An 18,333-nucleotide genomic window follows, 5' to 3' on the forward strand; every position below is an offset into this window, starting at 1 on the left:
GCCCTCAGTGTCAGCATAGGAACTCCTGTAGTCTCTTGACCAGTTGTTCAACCTCCTTGCCATCTGTGGACTGAGAGCCCTAGAAGACAGTGCTGACACTAACAGTTTGCTGGGACACAGCTTGCACTGGACCCTACTCCATCCACTTTCAATCCTGAAAGACAGACGTTTCCTCTAAACCTTGTAAGCTGTCTTGGCCTGAACCTTGTTTCACCTCATCCTTTTGTAGGGTCTGCCTCTTCTGAATTCATTTTGAGATATTATTTAAATTGTTTGGAGGAGAATTTGAGAAAGTTCAGGTAAGTCCCTGCCTTTTCTCTGCCATCTTGACTCTGCCTGTCTTTCAGATGTTCTAAAGAAGAAATCACTAAGATAAAAAAGTGAATAGATAATTGTATGCATATGATGGAGAGTTGATCCCAAATAACAGAATCTTTGCTTAAGGTAATCCTATCCTTATGATGTGTAGAGATTGTTTAGATAGGAATAATGCACTGTAAAGTTTGATGAAGGGGCGGCCAGGTAGCACAGCGAGTAAGAGCACCAGCTCCAGTGTTGAGAAGACCTGGAGATCCAATCCTGGGCTCAGACACTTAACACCCACCCAGAAACACCTGGCCATGTAACCTTGAGCAAGTTACTTAACCCCAATTGCTTAGGGGCGGCTAGGTGGCTCAGTGAGTAAGAGCACCGGCTCCAGTGTCGATGCCCTGGATCAAATCTGGGCTCAGATACTCAGCACCACACCCAGAAATAACTGGCCGTGTAACCTTGAGCAAGTTACTTAACCCGATTGCTTTAAAAAAAAAAGTTTTATGAAAACCAGATCTATTATGTCAAACTTAAGGTTGCTCTTTAAGTGGCAGTTTGACTTTTAAAACTGTTTTGCTAATCATGGAATCTGTTCAGGAGGGATTCAGTGAAATAGAGATTCAGTGAAGTCCAGAGAAATGTTAAGAAGAACTTAGGATAGGGGCAGCCAGGTGGCTCAGCTAGTAAGAGCACTGGCTCCAGTGTTGGGATGACCTGGAGATCAAATCAGGGCTCAGATACTTAGCACCACACCCAGAAATAACTGGCGGTGTAACCTTGAGCAAGTTACTTAACCCTGATTGCTTAAAAAAAAAAAAAAAGAACTTAGGAGGACAGTAGAGGAGTAACTAGAACAAATATCCTGAATTTAGATAATTCCACAATTTGAAACTTAAAACAATCTGTTTCCTGTGTTACATTAAAGTAGTAGTTTGGTGAATTAAGAATTGTGATTAGATTGTCACGCTGGTCTTGTTCTGTTGTGTTGGCAGCTGTATCTGAGTCTTCCTGACCCCATTTGGAATTTTCTTTGCAAAGATACTGGAATGATTTGCCATCCCTTCTCCAGATCATCTTATAGATGAGAGAACTGAAGCAAAGATGTTTAAATGACTTGCCCAGGGTCACACAGCTAGGAAGTACCTGAGATAGGATTTGAATTCAGGCCTTCCTTACTCCAGGGCAGGTGTTCTGTGCACTATGGCAATACCTCACTATCCATACATGGCTTGGGGATAGGGAACATTTTTTTTTCCTTTCTTCATACCCCCAGCACTTAGTCCAGCTCCTGGCACATTGTCTGAATCAGACCTGCACAACAAATGTCCAGAACTTGTGACCTGCCAAAGATTTCCAGCAGCCTGCAAAAAATGTAGGGTTGCCACTTCTCACTCTCCTGTTTGTCACTGACACACGGCAACCAACCAACCAATCAATTCAGGCTCTATTCTAGCCTATCTGTGTCTTAAGAAGCTTACAAGCTGTTCAGGTCTGGTCTAAATGTTGATTTACTACCTGTCAGGAGCCCCTTTCAGATTAGGGGGAAGGGTTTGCACCCAGCAAGTTGTGTAAAGCTTTGACTAGATCACACCTAAAAGGAGTAGTTTTGAAAAGCTCATCTGAACGTGACAAGTTCAGTAAAGTTGCCTTCTAAGAGACAGCTATTGTAGTGGAGAGGCTGCTCAGCCTGAAGCAGAAAGTCTTAAGTTCAAATCCAACCTCAGACACTCACTAGCTACCGGTATGTGACCCTGGGCTATTCAATTAACCTCTGCTTGCCTCAGTTCTTTCAACTATAAAGTGGGCATAATAACAGCATTAACCCTCCAGGATTGCTGTGGGGACAAAATGAAAGGCACTAAATAATGCATATCCCCTTTCCCCAACCCCTTCCTTATGACCTGGGGCTCAAAGAAGCATTTTCCCAAAGAACAGAAAGTCTCAGAATTTCATTTCTTTGAATCTAATCACATTAACAATAAGAGGAAGAATCACATTTATTATTTACAATAGTCATGACTGGTCTGAATTCCCTGTTTCCAAAAATGAGTTTCAGAATGTATCAAAAACCCACCAAACAAATTTATAAGTTGAATGAGTACAAGAGAAACCCATTTCACCCAGTTTTAGATAAGAGGTCAGGCTTCTCAGTAGTAGGAGTTCTTATTGTTGAGTAAACATGAATGAGTTTCCCCTTATTTATTAGCATTCTATGAATTCTATCCCATTGAAATTTTTTGAATACTTGACAAAGATTCAGTGTTGTCCAAACATAATATCACATCTAATACATTTATAATGCTCCTCTCTAATAGATATCTTCTGATGTCTATAAGATGGACTGAGGAGGCAGGAAGCCTTCCAACTGTGTGTGTGTGTGTGTGTGTCTATGTGTGTGTAAGTTATAAAAAGAATACTCTAGAGTGTAATAAGTCTGAAAATCTGAGGTAATTTCTCACATTGTTGACATGTTATAAGACTTCTCTCTGGTATGAATTGTATGATAGTGAATAAAGTTTGAACTTTCACTGAATAATTTCCAGCAATCACTGCATCTATAAGACTTTTTCTTCAGGATGAATCCTCTGATGTCTAATTGTTTGACCTGTTAGAGAAGGCTTTCCCACATTTGTTACTTTTGTAAAGCTTCTCTCCATTATGAATCCTATGGTGCTGAGTCAGTCTTGATCTTTCAGTGAAGGATTTCCCACATTCATTGCACTTAAAAGGCTTCTCTCCAGTGTGGATTCTCTGATGTACAAGAAACTGTGAAGAAATTCGGAAATCTTTCCCACATTCTTCACATTTATAAGGCTTCTCTTCTTTGTGAATCTTCTGATGGACAATAAGGTTTGAGTTTCGATGGAATGTTTTTCCACATTCATTACAGTGGTAAGGCTTCTCTCCACTATGAATTCGGTAGTGCTCAATAAGAGTGGAACTGTATCTGAAAGATTTCCCACATTCATTACAATGATAAGGCTTCTCTCCAGAATGAATCCTCTGATGAACATTCAAATTTGAACTGGTCTTGAAGCCTTTCCCACATTCCTGACATTCATAAGGCTTTTCTCCAGTATGAATCCTTTGATGTACAGTTAGGGTTGACTTTCTACTGAAGGCTTTCCCACAGTCATTACATTTATGATGCCTTTCTCCAGTGTGAATCAACTGGTGTTTCATCAGTATTGACCTAAACCTGAAGTCTTTCCCACATTCACCACATTCATAAGTCTTATATCTTACATGAATCCTTTGCTTTTTAGCTATTTGTTTCAAATCTCTCTCCTGATCTTCTTGCTGCCTTTCTCCCTGGTTTCTCTGATCTCCAGATTCCTCATCAACAGAGTACCAAAGACCTTGCCCTATGAGTCTTTCAACTACCAGCCCCTTGGGCGATTCATCTTCTGAAACATTGTCCGCTGGAGTTACCTCTGTGGATTCAGTCCTAGGCTCCATGTCTGAAAGAGATTAAAATAGAGAATAAATGTCCCTAGTTCCCAGATCTTTTACAGTCTAGATCCATGATCTCTTTATCATTCTCTCTGTTCACAGGGCTATCATTGAAATCGAGGCTTGGGCATCTCTACCCTGAAGCACTGGCATACCCTCCTAATTGGCCTCCTTCCACTTTTCTCTTTCCTTTTCCCATCCATCTTCTATAGGGTTGTCAAAGTCACATTCCAAAGGCATAGGTTTCATTATAAACCTGTGGCCACCATCTTTTCAATGGCTCCCTATTGCCCCTAAAACGACAACCCCCAAAAGGAGGTCATCTAGGAGGCACAGTGGACAGAGGGCTGGTCATGAAATCAAGGAGATCTGAGTTCAAATATGGCGTTAGACACTTCCTAGCTATGTAACCCTGGGAAAAGCACTTAACTTCTCCCTGCCTCAGTTTCCTCATCTGTAAAATGGGGATTATAATAGCACCTTTCCAGGCTTGTTGTCAAGATCAAGTGAGATAACATTTGTAAAAACACTTAGACCGGTGCCTGGCCCAGAGTAGGTACATAAATGCTTCTTGGTATTCTACTGTTCTTCCAAAGCAGGGATGTCCCTAATATCCTTAACCTGAGAATTTCTTAGAGTTGGAGATGGAGTGCCTCAGAGAAGGTCTCTGAGATGGAGTTCCAATAACAATGGAGGGAACCTGATCAGCCCCAGGATAGAGAAGAGGCTGCAATGGAAAGGACTAGCAGGGCATATGGGCCTTTGAAGATAGACAACAAGGTGAGGTCTCAGGCCAGTACCAGGTGGGGACAGATAGAGGTTCTGACCCTACATAGCATGTGACAATACCAGTTTGGGGGAGGATCTATTGCTTTGAGAGCTTGTTTCCAAATCCCTCAAGCCCATGTGAAAAACAAAAACTAAAGGCCAATTGTGTGAGACCCCAGAGTGGCAGAGATCAGGTGGGATAGGACCACTCCTTTAGGGAGTTTCTCAGTCAATCAATCAACAATCAATAAGAATCTATTAAACTTACTAGGTGCTAGGCTCTGATAAACACAAAGTAAAACAAACCAGCTCAAACTCTTAGTACCTCATTAACTTAGTTAGACTGATATAATAGACTTCTCATTGCCTCCCTGCCTCAAATCTCTTCTCATTCCAATCCATTCTGCACATTGATACCCAAGTTATTTTCCTGAACCATGTTTCTCGCCACTGGGCTAGGATAAAATATGATCTCCTTCCTTTAGCTTTTAAATTCATTCACAGCCTGGTCCTAACCCACCTTTTCTGCTTCACTGGACACTACTTCCCCTCATACACTCTTTGATGAAGTCCAACTGGCCTTTTCTCTATTTCTCACAAAAGAAAGTCCATCTCCCATTTCAATGCCTTTGCACTGGAATTGTCCTATGCATGGAATGTACTCCGTCCTTATTTCTGCCTCAGAGAGTCCCTCTCCTTCTTTGGAAAACAGCTCAGACACTACCTTTTGTCTCTTTTCTAATTCCATTCATTGCCTGTGCCCTACCTACCTAGCAATCTTTATTGAAATGATATCTATTACATATTTCCTTTATTTTTCTGTTTGCTCCTTTCCCTTTTGAAGCCTGTAGGGATTGTTTCATGCCCTTTACTTGTATCTTCCTGTTAGGAACACAATCTGCCCTGGATAAAAGCTTGGGGAATGATTAGTTGAAATAGTTCCTGCCTTCTGGGAGTTCCCATTCTAAGGGGACAGACAACATTTAAATTGAAATAACTAAGTACATGGAGGAGAAGGAAAGTTCAACTGAGAAGGGAGGGCTCAAGCACCTGGAGCTATCTGGAATAAGTTCGATGCAGGGAAATTCAAAATTACTAAGAAAATTCTCCCTCAAGGGAGGGAACTCACTGCCATTGCCTGTGCTGCTGCTATTCTCCATTATCTTTCTCTGACCGCTGAACCTCAACTCTTCCTCTTGTCTGCCACCAGAAGCTCGACTGGAGTGCTGGGCTGCTGGCCTGCTGGGCTGCTGGCCTGGCCGCCTGGCCGCCTGGTCTCCTGGTCTCCTAGGCTTCTGCTTAATTCTCCTCCATGGGACCTCTATCTTCCAGCCTCAGTTGCCTCTGCATTTATACCCCAGCTGTTCACAACCCAAGCTCTTCCCCCTGGACAGGTAGGAAATTGCCACAAGGAGGTGTGAACTCCTTGTCTCTACTCAGAATCACAGATGCTCAGGAACAAAGTCCATGGAGGGGGAGACTTACTAGTCTTACTAGTTGTCAATGTCTTTGCTTAATTCAAGAGTGGAGGGAGGCTGGAGTTGGAGACAGTTCTTCCTCATGGCTTTCTCCTCTCATCTTGGCCACAATAGCCATAGGAGTGTTGTTTTACCACAGAGAGTCCTAGTTAAGGAAAGGGTGAAAGGGTATTAGAGGCAGATTTTCCCTCCTTGTAAACATAGACCAACATTTATTTCCACCCAAAATCTGACATCACTTGAAATCATCATGGTATATAATTACTATGGAAGAGTTTTTAATATATTAATTTTTTTTTATATCTAGCCTGCCCTTTATTAAAAGTCAACCCCTTTCTCTGATGGCAATCAAGAAAGTCAGGCCATTAATACTTCCCTAATTTTGATTGGATTGGGGAGAAAACCAACTTGTATACCTCATGGAAATAAGAATGAAGGAGAGATTTTTTTCCTCCCCTTCACCTATAGAGTTCTTATATGAGTTCTTCACTCATAGAGTTCTTAAATCATCCCCAAAGTACTCCTACAGACATGACTCACATGACTCCCAGGACCACAGTATTGTTCCCCATCTTTCAAAGAAGCTGTACTCATTGTTGGAAGAGAAAGAAAAGGAGCCTAGGGGCTGGAGGATGACCTTGATGTGCCCATTGTGCCTTGGAGGACCTTGAGGAGACTCTGAATTAATTCCCAATATCTTTGCAATCTCTTCAAGAAGGGGAGAACTTCCAAAAACAAGGAAACCTCAAGAACAAAGTCATAGGCACCTTCACTTCTCAGGACTCTTTTCCTTGTTGAAGTTTCCTTGGGGAGCTTGATGGGGGACAGGCTCTGGGAACGCCCTTAAATCTTCTCACTTGATGAGGAATTTGCCTGATAGAAAAGGCTTTTCATTATTGCTAGGCCCAAATCTCTGTTACTCTTGGCCTAAACTAGCCTTCCTTGTTGTCAGGGCCAGCAAAGTAGTACTTTCAACTGGTTTCAGCTATTCAAGTGCATTTTAGAATCTTCTTTGATTCTATCAAGTCTTTCTTGGAAACAGGACACACTGTGTTGCCCTTAAAAAGGCTAAGGGTGTTTAGAGACTCTCCCTGACCTTAATAGACCTAAGGTCATCACCTGGAGTCCACAGTGAGAGTAGCTTGCCAAAAGAGAGAAAAAAGAACAGAGGAAGAGGAAGGAGCAAAGCAGAGAAAAGCTGGAACATGAGCTGGCAGCAAGCAGAAGTGGGAGGGAGCATGCTGGTGACATTGGCACTCTGTCTGTATCCTGGGTGTGTTGATATTACTTTGTCAGAAGGAAGCATTCTGTCTGGTGAAAGAGGACTTTACTGCTGATACACAAGCCTTGGAAGAGTCTTTACCGATCATAGAGAAGCACTGAAAGAGGACTTTACTGCTGTTACTGAACTCCTGGGTCTTTACTGTTAACTTGTGTTTTATTACTCAGACTGAAACTTTGTTGCATGATTTGCATTACTTTGTCAGACAGAAAGCGAGTTGAGATGATAGTGCTGGCAATGTGTGTACATATGGTTGTAGCCATGTGAAGCTTAATGTGTATAAATATTGTTGTAGCTCCCTTAAGCTTTGTCTTCCTAGGAACAGAAACTTTGAAGAGCAGCCCCTGTAAGCTGAGGTGTGAAACAGGAGTGGAGAGCTGCCTGCCTGTGAATCCAGGCAAGGGCTGGGAGAGCTGCCTATCTGGGCCCTCTGCATTGACTTAGGAGATTGTAATTTATTGTGACCTAGAGATAGATGGTGTTTTTACTTTCTGCTACCACCTTAGGATAATTGACTTAAGGATGACTAGAAGTCAGTCTCTAGTTAAGATAAAAGAAGACTTCACCTGGTGGATGGTGTTTGTACTTTCTCCTACTCCTTAAGGATGATAGGTTCCCTGAAGCTGTGACAAACTTGGATACAATAATTCAAGAGTATCTGTATGGGTGGTTCCCACATCCTTCTTGGTACATCTTATATAGACCTTTAATTGAAGTACCATCTATTCTTCTAAAATCTATTCCAGCTCTCAATAGAGCAGGAAACAATTCCTTTCTTGTCAGTCTCTCTTGTCTTTGAATCCACTGGTTATTTACTCTTCTTCCTTGAGGAAATTTATATTTTCCCCATTAACCTAAGTCACTTAACCATGGAATCTTATCCAGCACCTCCAAAAGAATGTGCCCTATTTCCTTAATTAATAGAATCATAATTAGGTGCTTAAAAACAGGAGGAGCCATCTTCACTATGAGATTTCTATGAGAAACTGCTAAGGGGTTAACATGATATGCACTTATATCTCCAACCATCATAGCAATTTTTATTACCTTCTCCTTTAGCTTTCTCATACAGTCTCAAAGCAAGTACCAGGGTCTATCTCCACCAGGCCACATAGAGTCAGTAGGATATTGGATATTGCATCCCTCTGCAGCTAAAGTTAAAAGGTTAGTTGTGTTGTTACCTCCTTGCATATGCTAATCCCTAAAATCTTGCTGTACAGAAGGATTCTGAACAATATCTATGAATTTCAAGCAATCACCACAATCTGCCCATACTCCTCAGGCCACTTGTATCAACAATGCAATATTCACAATGCCTATGGTAACTAAAAATATGCTGATATGGTGATTAATCACAAAATATACACAAAATGTAGACTCTCTACATGGGGAATAAAGCTAGAACACTTATTCAAATTCCAGAAAACTGAGTCCCCAAACCAGAAAATCAAAGCCATCACAGTAGTTATGAAGTTGGCACACATAGTTAATGTACTAAACAACCACATTCTCAAGCCTTCAAAGCAGAACAGGCTACCTCAGGCAAAGCTCCTCCTCTCCCCACTCACAGCAACTGCTCAGAGTCCACAAAGCTCTGGCCCTGACTCTCAGACATTCACCCTCCTGACTCCCATATTGAATCTGCTGCAAATTCCTGGAAATTCACCTTGGTAACATCTCTCCTGTACACCCCCTTCTCTCCCAACACTGTCTCTGTCTTGGTTGAGGCCCCAGTCAGCTCACACCTGAGGTACTTCAAGAACCTGCCAGTTGCTCCACTTGCCTCAAGTCTCCCCCACTCCAGTTATTCCTACACCCACTTGTCAAAGTTCATTGTCCCGAAGTTCTTGACTGACCATGTCACCATGTACTCAACAACCTCCTGTGGCTCCCTAGCAAAAGGATCAAATATAAAACTCCCTCTATGGATGTTAATCACCTACCCCTTCCCTACTCTTCCCATCTTCTTCGCCTAATTTTACTCCATATATGCCATCATCCAGTGGTATGGGCCTCCATTCTGTTCTGTTTATACTCCACCTCCTGACTCTGTGGGCATTCCTCACAATCTCTGTGTCTAGAATACTCTCCCTGTAAAATAGTATTAATAATAGTGTGTATACATATATATGTGTGTGTGTATATATATGTTTAAACATTTGATTTTTTTTAAACTTTAATTTATTAATTTGTTTGTTTCCTTTTAGTTTACAGGATTCAATTCCACAATTCCTTGAATTTCACATTTTGTCCCCCTCCCTCCCCTTCCCCCCATGGCGGCTTATTATCAAGTATAGGATCTGTAAATACTTTCACATTATACAATGGTCAGGTTATAAGGATGGATTGTACCAGCTGGAATGAAAAATGTTAAAGATGACATAAAATCAAATAAGAGAACGAAAAAGATCAGGTATTTTGCTTCCACCTGGATATAAATTTAGTTCTTTCTAGTTCTTTCTCTGGATGCACGTTTTTCTCTCCATCATGCGTCTTTTGGGATTGACTTATATCCCTGTATTGTTGAGAAGAGTCCAGTCTATCAAAGTTGGTCATCACACATACGTTGTGTCTGTAATTGTGTACAAATTCCTCCTGGTTCTACTCTTCTCATTCAGCATCAGTTCTTTTAAGCCTCTCCAGGTAAATATGAAGACCGCCTGCTCCCCGTTTCTTATGGTGCAATAGTATTCCATAACATGCATATACCACAACTTGTTCAGCCATTCCCCAATTGATGGACACCCCCTTAATTTCCAATTCTTTGCCACCACAAAAAGAGCTGCTATAAACATTTTTGTACATATGGGTCTTTCTCCCATTTCTATGATCTCTTTGGGGTATAACCCTAGGAGTGATATTGCTGGATCAAAGGGTATGAAAGTATTTATAGCCCTTTGGGCATAATTCCAGATTGCTCTCCAGAAAGGCTGGATCAGTTCACAACTCCACCAACAATGCATTAGTGTTCCAGTTTGCCCACATCCTCTCTCAGCATTTGTCATTTTCCTGTTTTGTCATCTTAGCCAATCTGACTGGTGAGATGTGGTACCTCAGAGTTGTTTTGATTTGCATTTCTCTAATCAATAGTGAATTAGAGCATTTCTTCATGTGCTTATAGATAGCTTTAATTTCTTTCTCCGAAAACTGCCTGTTCATATCCTTTGACCATTTATCAATTGGGGAATGACTTGTATTCTTATACATTTGACTCAATTCTCTGTATATTTTAGAGATGAGTCCTTTGTCAGAGACATAGGTTGTAAAGATTCTTTCCCAATTTCCCACTTCCCTCTTAATCTTGGTTACATTGGCTTTATTTGTACAGAAACTTTTCAATTTCATGTAGTCAAAATTATCCATTTTACATTTTATAATGTTCTCTAATTCCTGTTTCATCATAAAGTCATTCCCTCTCCACAAGTCTGATAGGTAAACTATTCCTTGTAAACATTTGATTTTAAAACTTTGAATTCCAGATTCATTCCCTTCCTCCCTTGTCACCCACCCTTACTGGGAAGATAAGCAGTTCAGTATATGTTGTACATGTGTGTCTAATGCAAAACAATAACATAGTAGATATATTGTAAAAGACTCACTATATTTCCCTCCATCCTATCCCACCTCCCACTTGTTCTATTCTCTACTTTGATCCTGTCCCTTTTCAATAGTATGTGCTTCCAACTTCCCTGCCACCCAACTAGCCCTCCCCTCCATCATCCTCCCTCTCAACCCCTTCCCCCCTACTCTCTTATAGGGTGAGATACCCTATTTAGTGTGCATGTCATTCCCTCTCTAAGACAAATTCAATGAGAGTAAGGTTGACTCATTCCATTTTTGCCTTCCTGTTCTTCCCCTCCATTGTAAAAGTTTTCCCTTGCCTCTTCTATATGAGATAATTTACCCCATTCTGTCTCTCCCCATCTCCTCTAATTATATTCCTCCCTTACCTCTCAATTACACCTTTTAATTGTCATCCCTTCCTATTCAATTGGTCCTGTGCCCTCTGTCTATGTATACCTGTACACATATATATATACACACTCACATATGTATACATATGCCCATATATCCTCCTATATAAACATATATGTATGTATATATGTATATATATATATATATACATTTATGTTCCCTTCAACTATTCTCATACTGAGAAAAGTTTCATCAGTTACAATTATCGTTTTTCGATTATTGAAATAGCGAATGTAAATACTTCAAGTTTGATAAGTTCCTTATGATTTCTTTTCCCTGTTTACCTTCTCATGCTTCTCTTGCTTCTTGTATCTGAATGTCAAATTTTCTATTCAACTCTGGTTTTTTCATCAAGAATACTTGAAAGTCTTCTATTCCATTGAATGACCATATTTTCCCCTGAAACATGATACTTAGTTTTGCTGGGTAGGTGATTCTTGGTTTTAATCCCAGCTCCTTTGACCTCCAGAATATCATATTCCAAGCCCTTCAATCCCTCAATGTAGAAGGTGCCAGATACAGTGTTATCCTGATTGTGTTTCCACAATATTGAAATTGTTTCTTCCTGGCTGTTTGTAATATATTCTCCTTGAACTGGGTACTCTGGAATTTGGCTATAATATTCCTAGGAGTTTTCTTTTTGGGATCTTTTTCAGGAGGTGATCTGTGGATTCTTTCAACCTCTATTTTGTCCTCTGGTTCTAAAACATCAGGGCAATTTTCCTTGAGAATTTCTTGAAGGATGATTTCTAGGTTCTTTTTTTGATCATAGCTTTAAGGTAGCCCAATAATTTTTAAATTATCCCTCCTGGATCTATTTTTCCAGGTCAATTGATTTTCCAATGAGATATTTCACATTGCCTTCTATTTTTTCCATTAGTTTGGATCTGTTTAATAGTATCCTGATTTCTCATAAAGTCATTAGCTTCCATATGCTCCAATCTAATTCTGAAGGAATGATTCTCTTCAGTGAGCTTTTGAGATTCTTTTTCCATCTGGCAAATTCAACTTTTTAAGGCATTCTTCTCCTCATTGCCTTTTTGAGCCTCTTTTGCCATCTGAGTTCATCTATTTTTTAAGGTATTATTTTCTTCAGTCAGGTTGTTGACTCTTTTCATGATTTTCTTGCATCATTCTCATTTCTCATCCCAATTTTTCCTCCACTTCTCTTATTTGGTTTTCAAAATCTTTCTTAAGCTCCTGTATGGACTGTAACCAGTTCATATTTTTCTTGAAAGCTTTTGGTCCAGGAGTTCTGACACTGTTTTCTTCCTCCTGTTCCATGCTTTGATCCTTTTTGTCCCCAAAATAGGAGTGTGAAGTTGATTGCTCTGTTTGTTTTGTCTCCTTTGCCTGCTCATGTTGCCACTCAATTACTTGACTTTTTGGTTTTTTGCCACAGTAGGACTCTGCCACCAGACAGGGGAACTTTGTCCCAAATGCTGGGGTTTTCTCAGCTACCATAGGTATTAGTTGTGTGCCCTCTCTGAAGCCTCCACACTCTCTGGCAAGCTGGTCACACACCCCAGGACCTCCACCATAGACCACAATCCAGATCCAAGCAGGTTAAAGAGCAATTACCCCTCAGACTGGTTGCTTGGTCCCCCTACAATCTGCAGACAAGGAGCTCTGAAGCAGCCACAAGGTGGGTGGCTGCATGGCCAGGGCACCTCAGCTGCTTCTTGCCCCCCCCCCCCCAGGGCAATGGTCAGAACACACTCCCAAATTCCCAGGTCCCAAAGTTGACACTGCACTGACCTCTCACTTTTTCCTTGGCATCTATGGGTTGATAATTCTGGAAACCACCATAGCTGCTGGTGATCTGAAGTCCCACCAGCCAGCAGTTGGTCAGGCTGCCCTAAGGCTAAAACCTCAGGCTGGAGCAGGGCTGGGCTGGGCTCCCAGAGTGCTGTGCTGGCCACTTCCTGCCAGCCTGCGGGGCTGTCCTCAGTGGGAAGTTAGCTTTTCTATGTCATTTTGTGTGTTTTGTAGCTCCAGTTTGTCTAGTGTCATTTTTTTACATTAATTGGAGGAGGTCAATTTTATTGTTTTTTTTTTTTCATAAAATTTCCAGCTCTTAATTTTATCTATTAATTCAATAGTTTTCTTAATTTCAGTTTTATTAATCTCTCCTTTGGTTTTCAATATTTCTAATTTAGTATTTAATTGGGGATTTACAATTTGTTCTTTTTCTAGCTTTTACAGTTGCATGCCCAATTTATTGACCTCTGTTTTCTCTACTTTATTTATGTATGCCTTCAGAGATATAAAACTTTCCCTAAGAACTGCTTTTGCTGCACCCCACAAGTTTTGGTATATTGTCTCATTATTGTCATTCTCTTGAATTAAGTTACTGATAATTTCTATAATTTCTTGTTTGGCCTGCCCATTCTTTAGGATTAATATATTTAGCTTCCAATTAGTTTTTAGTCTATCCTTCCATGGCCTTTTATTACATATAATTTTTATTGCATCATGCTCTGAGAAGGATGCATTTAATATTTCTGCCTTTCTGCACTGAATTGTGAGGTTTTTATGCCCTAGTACATAGTCAATTTTTGCATATGTGCCATGTAACACTGAGAAGAAGGTATATTGCTTTTAATCCCCACTCAATTTTCTGCAGGGGTCTATCATACCTACCTCCTCTAAAATTCTATTTACCTCCTTAACTTCTTTCTTGTTTATTTTGAGGTTAGATTTATCAAGTTCAGAGAGAGGGAGATTGAGGACCCCACTAGTATAGGTTTGCTATCCATTTCTTCCTCTAACTCCATTAATTTCTCCTTTAGGAGTTTGGATGCTATACCGCTTGGTACATATCTGTTTAGTAATGATATTGCTTCATTCTCAATGGTGCCTTTTGGCAGGATATAGGTTCCTTCCTTATCTCTTTTAATTAGATCTATTTTTGCTTTTGCTTTATCTGAGATAAGGATTACTACCCCTGATTTCTTTTTTACTTTAGATGAAGTATAATATATTCTACTCCAGCCTTTTACCTTTACCCTGTGTGTATCCCCTTGTTTTAAATATGCTTCTTGTAGACAGCATAATATAGGATTATGGTTTTTAATCCATTCTGCTATCTACCTCTGTTTTATAGGAGAGTTCATCCCATTCACATTCAGTTATGATTACTATCTGTGTCTTTCCCTCCATCCTCTTCCCTCCCCTGTTTATGCTTTTTTTCCTCCCTTCTCTCTTCCCCTCCATAAGACTTTTTCTTTTGACCACTGACTCCCTCAGTATTCCCTCCCTATGCAACCCCTCCCTTTACCTACCCTTCCCCCTTACTACTTCTTCCCTCCCTTCTAACCACCCCTACCTTTTTTCCCCTTTCCCTTCCTACTGCTTGTAGGGCACAATAGATTTTTATACTTAGTGAAATATGTTATTCCCTCCTTGAACCCAATCTGATGAAAGAAAATTTCATACAGTGCTCCTCTCCCTCCCTCCTTTCCCTCTACTATAATGAGATTTTGTGTCTTTTCACATTAGAATTCTATGTTTAACTGATTATGCTATTCCTTCCTTGAACCAAAACCAATGAGAGCAAAGTTCGAATAACGTTTCTCTCCCTCCCTTCTTTCCCTCTACTATAGTATGTTTTTATGCCTCTTTGTGTGGCATAATTTACCCTTTTCTGCCTCCTCCTTTCCTTTTCTCTCATTACAATCCCTTTGTATCCGTTAATAAGGTTTTTTATTCTCAGATTTGTTCATTTATACCCACACCCTTTATCTATGTATATCCCTTTTAAATGTCATGATAATTATACAATTCTCAATATTGACAGGTATCAGCTTCCCATATACAGATGTAAAAAGTCTGATCTTAATGAATCACAAGATCTGTGAGTGTGTGTGTTTGTGCATGTGTGTTTTCCTTGTTTACCCTTTTATGTCTCTCTTGAGTCTTGTATTTGGCACTCAAATTTTCCACTGAGCTCTGGCTTTTTCATCAGGAAGTTCTGGAAGCCCCTTATTTCATTGAATGACCATCTCCTTGCCTGAAAGATTATGCTCAGTTTTGTGGATAATGGTTGCAGTCAAAGCTCTTTTGCCTTATGAAATATCATATTCCAATCCCTCTGGTCTTTTAATGTAGGAACCTGCTAGGTCCTGTGTGATCCTGACAGTAGTTTTATGATATTTGAATTGTTTCTTTCTGGCTGCTTGCAGTATGTTCTCCTTGACTTGATAATTATGGAATTTGGCTATGATATTTCTTGGAGTTTTCAATTTGGGATCACTTTCAGGTGTCCAGTGAATTCTTTTGATAACTATTTTACCCTTGGTTCTAGGAACTCAGGGAAGTTTTCTTTGATAATTTCTTGGAGGATGTTGTCCAGGCTTTATTTTTTCCTTGTGGCTTTCTGGTAGACCAATAATTCTTCCCCCCCCCCTTTTGGAGGGCAATTGGAGTTAAGTAACTTGCTCAATGTTACAAGGCTAGTTTTTTGTGTGTGGGTGTTAAGTGTCTGAGGCCGGAACTGAACTCAGGTCCTCCCAACTCCAGCGCTGTCCAATGCCCGGCTGATGCTGGGGGTGCGTGGAGCTGCTATGCTGGGGATTGCCACCTTGGCTGTCAAAAGGATGTATGGCTGGGTCATCAGTGCCCCCAGCAGCCCCACCTGCCTGAGCCATTCAGGGAAAAGAAGCTGGGAGGAGCCGAGCTGGATGGGATCGTCCCAATTACTGCAGCAGGACATGAAGACCAGGTGTTTGAGCAGGTCCCTGCAGACTCTGCCCACTGACCCCTCAGCCTTTGCCACAGATGGCTTCTGCCCCCCCCCGCCCCCCCGACCCAAAGCAGCCACCAAGAAGAGCCAGGTAGACTTGAAGAAGTCACGGCTCCGCCTGTCCCTGCAGGAGAAGCTTTTTGCCTATTATCGGAAGTGGGCAGCCACCCTCTCCCCCCCCCCACCGCCCCTGTGAGCAGGCCTGGGACAAGCAGGCAGCTTGGGGATATATGTGCTGAGCTGCAGGACTTCCTCCAAGCCAAGCTGCCTGACATGCTGCTGAGAGACACGTAACTGAGCCGCGGCCTTTACGATGACCTGCAGGTTGTGACTGCTGACCATATCGGGCTCATTGTGCCTCTGGTCTTGGAGTAGAACCTGTGGTCCTGCATTCCTGGGAAGGACACATCATGAATGTGCTGGGCTTCTTCCTGGTGTGTTGTGAGAACCCAGAGTACTTTCCCCGGGGCAGCAGTTACTGGGACCGCTGTGTGGTTGGCAGTTACCTCTTGCCCAAGGCTGTGGCAGAGACATTTGAGAAGGTCATGGCAGGCTCCATTAACTGGCCAGCCTTTGGGTCCCTCTTAGACTGTGTGATCCGCCCAGCTGCACCCCCTGAGGCCTTGACACTGGAAGTGCAGTATGAGCAAGACCGGCATCTCATCATTGACTTTCTGCCCTCGGTGATCCCTGGGAACACGGTCCTCGTGGCCAGGCCTCACCACCTGGCTCAGTATGATAACCTGTGGAGGCTGAGCCTGCGTCCTGCAGAGACTGCCTGCCTCCAGGCACTGGACCAGGGTGACGGGGGCTGTCCAGCACTCTGCCTCAAGATCCTCAAGGCTATATGCAAGTCCAGCCCGGCCTTGGGCCATCTCACTGCCAGTCAGCTCACCAATGTCATTCTGCACCTGGCCCAAGAGGAGGCTGATTGGTCTTAGGACATGCTTGCTGACCGCTTTCTGTAGACACTTAGGGCCTTGATTGGCTACCTGGAGGCTAGAGTCCTGCTTAGTGCCTTGAACCCCAAGGTGAACCTATTTTCAGAGCTTACTCCTGGAGAAATAGATGAATTGGGGTACACCCTTTATTGCTCATTGTCTGAGCCAGAAGTCCTGCTGCAGACGTAATGGAGTGGAAAGCCGTGCTGGTATTAGGTGGTCAGGCCTTGAAGATGGTTAGAAACACCCTCCAGGTTCTGCTACCAAGGTGGCCCCTTATTGGGTTCCTTGGTGCCTCCAGTCTTGCTGGTCATTGCCTAGGTCACTACCTGCCAACTAGAATGGCCTTTTCTTGCCCTGCTCTCCTTTTTCTTTTTTTCTCCTCTCACCAAGCACTGTGCCCCCAGTTTTTTTCACTCTCCCTCCAGAGAGGCCAACTTCCATAAAGTGCATCAAGAAGGGTGGGGAGGAAGGGGAGCCCAAGCTGATAGGTTACTTGATGACTTGTGTCAAGCTCACCTCCTCAGCTGTCCAGTCTGGCCCTACTCTTAACCTCTTTTTGTGTGTCTTTCACTATTGCCCTTTTGTCCATCTGGTTCCTTTCCCTGGAACATGTCTGCTTGATCAAGATACTGTCTCATAACTGAATGTTGCTCTGTAGCAATGAGTAAATCTTTATGAAATGCATTGTGCATGGCAAGTGAGTGTCTAGGGTCTGCGGGTTGGGTACTGGGCTGGCCTAGGAGCTGCCCTCCTGGCAACAGAGGCAGACTCTGCAGGCTTGCAGGTGGGCCTGCCCCTCCTACCGCCTCCCTCATCTGGCCAGTCAGAGGGATTGGGAGAGGCCTAGAGCACCTTGGATGGGAATGTTTGCTTCAGTCGCCCCTCCCTCTGGGGAGGGCTGGCTGTGGAGGAGGAGGAAGAGGAGGGGAGGAGCCTGGAGGTACAGAGTGAGCTCGGTGCCTTAGTGCTCAGGTGGCCTGTGCTAGCCGTCTCCTCCATTGCTTTCCAAGGGCAAGCTCCTCACTTCTCCAGAGTTGGCCTTAACTAGGAGGGGTTCAGAAGAGGCAGCTCAGGCATCACACATCACTGGGCTTGCTGTATCTTCCTGGCCTTGCTATCTATAGCAGTCTAGCCTGGGCCAGGGACAGAGTGGGTGGCTGGTGGGAGGAGGCCAGACTGCTTGCTGAGGTGCCTTCACAGGGACACCCAGAGGACCCCTCCTGGCTCCATGTTAGTGCTGCATCCCCTTCTTAGCATCTTTTCTCAGAAGGGGCTAGGCCTGCCTCCTTGAAACCTCAGTTTGCCTTTGGAAAAGGAGAGAGGAGCATTCAAGGAATGCCCCAACCCGCTTTGGGCCAGAGGCTGCCAGAACACGCA

At 42.6% G+C, this 18,333-nt stretch overlaps 1 protein-coding gene and 2 pseudogenes across 1 annotated transcript in view; 2 read left to right on the plus strand and 1 right to left on the minus strand.

The window, feature by feature from the left end:
- The window catches only part of LOC138173106 (zinc finger protein 850-like), a 784,878-nt pseudogene that overhangs the window by 650,320 nt on the left and 116,225 nt on the right, over positions 1–18,333 (minus strand).
- Positions 1–18,333, plus strand: part of LOC138173092 (zinc finger protein 420-like) — a 436,800-nt gene that overhangs the window by 365,861 nt on the left and 52,606 nt on the right. The window lies entirely within an intron of this gene.
- On the plus strand, positions 4,498–17,239 carry LOC138173115 (mitochondrial dynamics protein MID51-like; annotated as a pseudogene).

The sequence above is a fragment of the Petaurus breviceps genome, unplaced genomic scaffold (assembly GCF_028583685.1).
Source record: "Petaurus breviceps papuanus isolate PSGF00001 unplaced genomic scaffold, PetGlider_PUasm1.0 563, whole genome shotgun sequence".
In the NCBI taxonomy this organism is placed as follows: Eukaryota; Metazoa; Chordata; class Mammalia; order Diprotodontia; family Petauridae; genus Petaurus; species Petaurus breviceps.